We start from the raw sequence: 6,964 nt of genomic DNA on the forward strand, positions 1-6,964 counted from the left end.
TTCTGTAAATCTGGACCTGAAATTTTTACTGTGTGACTTTTTTCTTGGTTGGTTGTTTGGGATTTTCAAAATGTGATTCAACTTACTTAGGAGCTTTCCTGTTTTATGGCTTTTTTAAACTTTTATTTAATGAATATAAATTTCCAAAGTACAGCTTATGGATTACAATGACCCCCCCCCCGATAACTTCCCTCCTACCCGCAACCCTCCCCCTCTTGCTCCCTCTCCCCTTCCATTCACATCAAGATTCATTTTCAATTATTTTTATATACAAAAGATCAATTTAGCATGTATTAAGTAACGCTTTCAACAGTTTGCTCCCACACAGAAACATAAAGTGAAAAATACTGTTTGAGTACTAGTTATAGCATTAAATCTCAATGTACAGCACATTAAGGACAGAGATCCTACATGAGGAGTAAGTGCACAGTGACTCCTGTTGTTGACTTAACAAATTGACACTCTTGTTTATGGCATCAGTGATCACCCTATATTGTTTTATGTTACACTTGTGTTTTGGAAATTCAATTTTCAAAACATGGTGTATTTTTTTAGAGATTTATTTATTTGAAAGATAAAGTTAAAGAGAGAAGTAGAGAGAGAGAGTGAGAGGGAGGGAGAGAGAGAGAGAGAGAAGCCTTCCATCTGCTGGTTCACTCTCCAGATGGCTACAATGGCCAGAGCTGTGCAGATCCGAAGCCAGGAGCCAGGAGCTTCTTCTGGGTCTCCCATGCAGGTGCAGTGGTCAAAGAACTTGGGTCATTTCCCATTTTCTACTGCTTTCCCAGGCCATAGCAGAGAGATCGATGAGAAGAGGAGCAGCCAGGCCTCCAACTGGCACCCATATGGGATGCCAGTGCTTCAGGCCAGGGCTATAACCTCTACAAAAGGATGATTCTATATTAATTACTGAAATTGGTTATTTGTGTTACTTTTCCCTGTGTTTCCCTAATTGCCTTTATTAATGGTTTATTAACTTTATTAACATTTTTCTTTAAAAATCATTGGATCCTTTTTTATGTGTGGTATTTTTAATGGTATTTGATAGATGTCTACTTTTACTTTTTCTTTCCTTTATTCAATATTCTTCTAATTTTCTTTTAAATTCTTGACAAGGAAGCTATAATGATTGCTTTTCAGTGTTTTATTCTAACATAATCATCTAAGACTATAAATTATCTCTAAGCAATGGTTTATTTGCATCCACTTTATTACATTTCATGTCTACAAACCCTATATGTGCATGCCCTGTCTGACTCCCAGTGTCTCCACCCACATGTGCCTGCAACCATCACAGGCTATGCATGTCTCCATTTTTGTTCCTGAAGTCCATCTATTCTGATCGGTGAATTAGTGCCTCAACCATCAGAGACCCATTCTTTACACTTATATGCTCAGGTAGTCACAGCCCATCAACTACCCTTTCCATGTCTACAAAAGGACTGTAGCCCCTCAAAATGTATCACATCCTCATTGAGCCATGTCTCTCCTGTTTTCTTTTAGAGAAGCATGTAAACTTTCCCGGACCTTCAAAGGTAGACACTTCCGTATTTACTACTGACTAATTCTGCATTATCAGCCTATAAAGCACTCTTTCATAACAAATATAATTGCTCTGATTTTCAGTTTTCTGGATTATTTTGTTTGTTTTAGTTTGTTTTTTGCTTTGTGGGGCTGCCTGTTAATTGATAACTTGTATTGAAAATGAAGGTCATATATCTGAATTTTCTATAATTCATTCTACATTCTGGAGTGGGCTGAATGTCAAAAACTCTGACCTCATATTTCAAAAATGTAGTACAAAATAAAACTTTGTGTAAAAATAGTTCATGTTTTTAAAGAGCTCTGGAGAAAAAAAATAAAATGTTGTAATGTGACAGGTCCTAGTACAGGGTTAAATGTTAGTTTAGCTATAGTAGTTTGAAAGACATAACTAATTGCTAATATTTAACATTAAAGCATAATAATAGGGTAACTTTAAGAAAACTAGGAAAAGAACACTTAAGTTCAATAGACAATTAAGTTGAAGATCTTAATTAGCAGAAGAAAAATGTGCATGTATAATCAAAAGATAGAAGATGTTTGAGCTGGGACATGAATAAAATGTGAAACATGGTGACTATGGTTAATAAAAATATATTGTATTCTCTAAAGTTGTTGAAAAAAATAGATTTAAGGACTACTACCTCTTAAAAATGTGCAAGATGATATATGTGTTAATTCACTGTTTGGTCATTCTACAATGTGTACATCTTTCAGAACAATGCAGACAATGATATTTCAAATAGTTCATGCAAAATGGAATTAAGAGATTATTTTTGTTGAAGAAGACTTGAATCTATGTATAGATTTTTATAATAAACATGTCCTATTACTTTTTAAAGAGTACATATATACATAGATTTCAAAATTTCTTCCACTAAAATAAATTTAGCTTTGAATTCTATTTCCCTCAAACTTTTGAAATACCCATTGTTCATAATTTATTAATATATAATGAATATATTTTTATTTTTAATTAAAATGCAATTTTTGCTTTTTCAAATGAATAAATAATTAATAAAATAAAATTAGAATCTATTGGTGGATTTGAAGCATGGAGAGCTTTTTTGTCTTTGGTGTTTTTTTGAGATCACATAGTTTGTTGAGACTGGACAGTAGGGTAAGGTCCCATTAGGAAACTAATCTTGTTTGGTGCAGCATCTGGGACATACCTAATCCTATGCTGATGGAGATTTGAATGTTGGCCTCCATTTTTGTTTCTATTTATTTGTTGATTTATTGCTATTACAAGTAAACCTGTAAGGAACATCATCTGCGTATGTTTTTGTGTTTTGTTTTGTTTGTTTGTTTCCTTAGCATAAATTCCTGAAATGAAATTACTAGGTCAAAGAGCACAAACAGTCTAATCTTCCCTCACACAAGGCATCCTATTCTTAGAGTCATGGTGCTTGAGCTGTGGCTATTTGAGAAAAGGTCGAGTTGTGGTCATTGTTATGGAAGCAGTGATCCTGCCTTCCTCTGCTTTGATTAGGAATCATAGCTTGAGAATTACTAATAGCCTCAGCTGACAAAGGAAGTTTTTCTGTGCAGTAGAATGTTACTACAGTAATATAGGAGTTAATTTAACAATTGAAACTCTTTTTTTTTTTTTTAACAGGCAGAGTGGACAGTGAGAGAGAGAGACAGAGAGAAAGGTCTTCCTTTTGCCGGTGGTTCACCCTCCAATGGCCGCCGTGGCATAAGACCAGGTGCTTATCCTGGTCTCCCATGGGGTGCAGAGCCCAAGCACTTGGGCCATCCTCCACTGCACTCCCTGGCCACAGCAGAGAGCTGGCCTTGGAAGACGGGCAACCGGGACAGAATCCGGTGCCCTGACTGGAACGAGAACCCCGTGTGCCGATGCCGCAAGGCAGAGGATAAGCCTAGTGAGCCGCGGCACCGGCCCAACAATTGACACTCTTAAATCAACAACAGGAGGCACTCTGCATTTGCTCCCCATGTAGGAACTCTGTCCTTAATGTGTTTTACTATGAGAATTAATGGTAAAACTAGTCTTCAAACAGTAATTTATACTTTGTGTGTCTGCGTGGGTGCAAACTGCTGAAATCTTCACTTGGTATAGAGTTGATCTTCTGTATATAAAGATAATTAAAAATGAATCTTAATGAAGAATGAGATGAGAGAGGAAGTGGAAATGGGATGGTTTGCGGGTGGGAGGGTGATTATGGGGGAAAGAACTGCTATAATCCAAAAGTTGTGCTTTTGAAATTTATATTTATTAAATAAAAGTTTTCTATTAAAAATAATGTAGAAGTCAACTTAGAATTATGAGAGGCATTTTGTGAAGCCTAAAGATAGGACTAGAAAAGAATCAGTGTAATTACCTGGGAAGTTGGTTAAATGGTTGTTGAGAGTAGAAATTTATATGATAGCCAAGCAACCTCACACACTTGGTAGCAAGAAGGAAATAACCACAATGATACAACATAGATAGCAGTTTGTCATTTTATTAGTTAATTTGAGAGGCTTTTATGTGTCTTTTGAGTAAGGCAGTCAGAGTTAGAAAGATGGAACATTTAGTTGAATTTGAATTTCAGTTAAACAACATACATATTAGTATAATTATGTTCCACACAATATTAGGGTGTCCTGGACTTTATATAGCAAACACCCCTGCAGCAACACAATATGTGATACACATAGTACACAAACACACTGCCTTCCACTCAAGCATGTTTACCTGGAACCTATAAAGATTTAGCTTTAAAACATTCTTCCTTTTGAAGGATATTTTGCAGATAAAATGAAATATTCCAGGATAATCTAAGAGAACCCAGACTAAAAAGTAAGCTGAGGTGGCATTGGATACAGCTGGCCATTGTCTCCTGCAATTCAGTGAAATAGGGGCCTTCATTTTGCCATAGTGGGTAAAGCTACAACCAGCAATTCCTGCCCCCCATATAGGTGCCAGTTTATGTTCTGGTGGCTTTGTTTCTAATCCATCTCCATGGTAATGGCCTGGAAAAGCAGCAGAAAATGGCCTGAGTGTGTGGGTCACCACCACCCATGTGGGAGACATGGATGAAGCTCCTGGTTTTGGCCTGACCCACCTTGGACATTGCAAGGAGTGAACCCACACTTTCAGGGTCTTTCTGTATCTCTCCCTGTAACTCTGACCTTCAGCTAAATAAGTATATCTAAAAAAAATCAGTGAAATGTTAATAGGAATGTTGACTTGGTTTCTTCCCAGGACATTCCTGTTATGTGGGAAAGTTGAAGTAAGCATTGCTCATTAAATGGGATAGGACTTCATTGTCTAATAAAAATAAATACCATTAACTCATGAATTCAGGTTACCATGCTACACAAAGAATGTTTTAATATTGGGAAAAAAGTCATACTATATCTGCATAATGAATCTGAGATGATATGATTAGAAATCATGGAAAATATGTATTTTAGAAAAACTGCATGTCATGGTTGTCACAGAGAAAAGGAAGAACATTCGTGCTCCTCCTCCCAGTGCCCAGGCTGCAGTGGCTACAGCAATGGGGTCAAGAACTCTGACCTTTCACTGACAAAAACAATAACAGTTTCCTCCTTCCCCACAACTCCTGTGGCACCCCCAGCTCTGATCCTCCCCCATACAATTCAGTGTCTCCTCTCTCCTGTGGTCCAGGGATCCCTTAGCCCCCAGGCTCTTGCCATCTACCTACTCAGGAGGCCCAGTCTCACTCTGCCCTGCCCTCCTCTTTGGGGGTTGCCCACCACCAACATGAGACCTGCTTCCAGGCCACTTTGGTGCCAAATCCTGAGGTTCTCTAATAATCTTGCTTCACCTTGGCTACAAATATGGAGGGGCTGGTTCATTACAAAGTGGGGACCCACAAGTGGTTGAATTACCACCTACAAAGACCTTTCTGCCAGAATCTCTGAGGGATGGCCAGCCTCTCCCTGTGCTTTCAGATCATTACACCAACTCTGCTGGTAGCCTCTCCTCGGCACATTCAGACTGTGATGGACCAGCTGACAGGAAAGATGACACAGAGAGTTACAGCAGTGGATGCCTCTCTCTCCTCTAAACATCAGTTCATTCTCACTGGTCCAGATGGAGCAGGAACTGGGGTGGTGATACTGGCTTTTCCAGAGACCTCCAGCACCAAGCAGGAAATATTCACCACCTGAGACAACCTGGTTCCTGGCAGGATCCAGGTTGTCATGGGTTCTGCTTCTGTGGAGCAATTTCTGGGCAGGATGGACCTACAGCAGCTCCAGGTGGTGGAGTACTGTACGATCTGTGGTGACAAAGCCTCTGGCCATCACTATGTGGCTGTCAGTTGTGAAGGTTGCAAAGGTTTCTTTAAAAGGACCATGCAAAAAAAATTTTAGAGCAACCAAGACTTCGTCATCAGCAAACATCACTGTAATCACTGTCAGTTTTGCCAGCTGAAAAAAAATGCTTGGCTATGAGCATTAAAATAGAATCTGTACAGAGTAAACAGATGTCCTTTGATAGCAGTGGGAGAAACTGAGCAATTGTGCTGCTTCACCTGAGAAAATCTATATCCAGAAGGACCTGAGAAGTCCTCTGATGTCCACAAGACAGAAGGATCAGGGATGCTTGTGAATGTCTAGCAGCCTAGGATGGCACAATTCTCTTGGCAGTGACTCCAAGGCAGAAACAATCCAGGGAGCTTAGGCACACTGGCAAATGTAGCGACCTCCTTGTCAACCTAAGTGAATCCTTGAACAATGGTTACACTTCAGAAATCCAGCTAGAGGACCAGTCTGCAAGTGAGATTGCAGGGCATTTGATACCTTAGCTAAAGCACTTAATACCACAGACAGCTCCTGGCCACCAAGCCTGATCAAATAGATGGACGCCAGTGGAGGAGGGAGCCTCCACATCACCATAAGGGACCAGTAAGCACCTGCCATTGAGGTTGAAGGCCCTATCCTTTCAGACACACACTTCATGTTTAAGCTGACAATGCCAAACCTGATGCCGAAGCACCTCAATGTGCAGTACATCTGCAAATCTGTGTCCTTCCTGTTCTTCCTCTCCATGCACTGGGCCAGTTCAATCCAAGCCTTTCAGGCACTTGGGCAGGACTGCCCTCTTCACTTCCTCAAGGGTCTGTTGGCCATGTGCAGACACAGAGCCTCAAACCTGTCAATACTGTGGCTGTCTTGTTCCCTAACATTTCCTCCACTCTTTTTATTTTGTAAATAATACACAGTGAACATCAGGGATTTATGAATATTAGAGAGTAGTCACCAAATTATTTTAAGAAATATACAGAGAACATTTGTGGTAGCACCCTACAAAGTAAGAGTCCCCAGATTTATCTGATGTAAGCCTTTAGTAAAGTTATAATCAGATTTGTGAACACTGATTCATTGATAGCATCCACATGAATTTTAGCCAATTCATAATTACATTTTGTCAAATTTACAATCC

At 39.4% G+C, this 6,964-nt stretch overlaps 1 pseudogene; it reads left to right on the forward strand.

The window, feature by feature from the left end:
* Positions 1-5,349: 5,349 nt before the first annotated feature.
* On the forward strand, positions 5,350-6,736 carry LOC149119337 (nuclear receptor subfamily 2 group C member 2 pseudogene; annotated as a pseudogene).
* The last annotated feature ends 228 nt before the right edge of the window (positions 6,737-6,964 follow it).

Source organism: Oryctolagus cuniculus, chromosome Y, assembly GCF_051225735.1.
Source record: "Oryctolagus cuniculus isolate XC-2025 breed Fujian yellow rabbit chromosome Y, ASM5122573v1, whole genome shotgun sequence".
Lineage (NCBI taxonomy): Eukaryota > Metazoa > Chordata > Mammalia > Lagomorpha > Leporidae > Oryctolagus > Oryctolagus cuniculus.